At 36.8% G+C, this 1455-nt stretch overlaps 1 long non-coding RNA gene across 1 annotated transcript in view; it reads left to right on the forward strand.

The window, feature by feature from the left end:
• The first annotated feature begins 1079 nt into the window (after positions 1–1079).
• LOC109585587 (uncharacterized) overlaps positions 1080–1455 on the forward strand; it is a 1739-nt gene continuing 1363 nt past the window's right edge. Inside the window, exons 1-2 of the long non-coding RNA XR_002186562.1 lie at positions 1080–1122; positions 1199–1321. This is a non-coding gene — a long non-coding RNA (uncharacterized LOC109585587). The remainder of the gene's footprint in view (positions 1123–1198; positions 1322–1455) is intronic.

Raw genomic sequence — 1455 nt, forward strand, 5'->3', positions numbered from 1 at the left:
AACCCCATTGATACCACCTTTTCATTTTGAGTAATAGACTGATCCTGTATAAAAGTATATGTACATTTAATGTATTGCCAGTCTTACATTAGTAGCCATCCTATTTGTATGATCATGAATGTATTTGGTGATGTCTTGTATCCTTCTATCCAGCTGAGGTTGTGGACTAGATAGCAACAACAATGCCAGTATCTGCTGTGCCTGGTTTAGCTCCACCCTTAGAACTGCTTGTTCTTCCTCCAGTGCCTTAACAGCAGATCTAGCTTGCTGATATTCTCTAAATGAAGAGCCAGATGAAGCACAGCTCTTGCTAATGCTGAGATCGAGTTGATGACACTCTTCCTCTAAAAGGTTGAATAACCTTTGAAAGATTCCAAGAGTGATATGTAGTCCTGGTGGGCATACCTACATGTAACATTACACACAGAATAAAATTGATACTTACATGTATAATGGCATAATTATATTTACTTGATGCAGTGGAATATCAAAAAATGCCTCTCCCATTACATTATCGAATAACATGGCCTTTTAAAGATTTCCACCATCTGCCATAAATCGTTCATACTTGTACTGCAGTGTCTGGAGAGTGTGCTCTGTGCATTGCTGCCTTGTTAATCTGGCTGTTTTTAGCTCTTCTGATGTGATGTTACACCAAAGGCAGCAATGGCGTCCTTATTTTTAATTTTAAAAATAATTTTATTAAAAGTTTCTTACCACTCGCTCCAGACATTCCATACATATTGCATAGAAACTCATAGTCCCCTGCCATAAAGACTCGAATGCTATAATTCCTGTAATGTGTCATTGTTTATTCATTTGTTTATTCATTGTTAATTTTTTATTGATTTCGTACCTCCATTTAGCTCTTTGAAGATTTGATATAGCAGACTTGTATTGATCCTATGCCAAATGAAGGTTGAAGACAGTGTCAGGTGCTTCAAAAAGAGAAAAAACACAGCTGTTGGTGACTGAATTTGGTTTGGCTGTGTTTATGAGTTGAAAGGAGGCCTTCACAGATGAGCCTCCTTTTTCTCCTCCTACTTTAATCCAGACTTCATCAGCTGGGATTATACTACTTTAATCCAGACTTCATCAGCTGGGATTATACCATCATGCCAAGTAAGTTGACATAACCTGATAACATGTTGCATAAAGTATGTAATTGATTACCTTACCTTGCTCTTTTATCTAAAAGATGGAAAATAACTGATGTCAAATCAGTCACACAAGCTAGTGGAGCAAGTCTTATCTCCTGTCCTCCTCTTTTCAAAGGAAAATTAAAGGAAATCGCCTCTGCTCTGATCTCTATATTCCTTAGGTCAGTCTTCATCCTCTCTCTCTGTTTTCCTTCACTTGCAACAGTCACATTCCATGTTTTCAGCCACCTAGGAAATATACTTCAATTTTGTTATTTTAAAATAATCTTACCTTTTCATAATTCTTATTTTTTGC

Source organism: Amphimedon queenslandica, unplaced genomic scaffold (genome assembly GCF_000090795.2).
Source record: "Amphimedon queenslandica unplaced genomic scaffold, v1.1 AMPQUscaffold_13042, whole genome shotgun sequence".
NCBI classification, from domain to species: Eukaryota; Metazoa; Porifera; class Demospongiae; order Haplosclerida; family Niphatidae; genus Amphimedon; species Amphimedon queenslandica.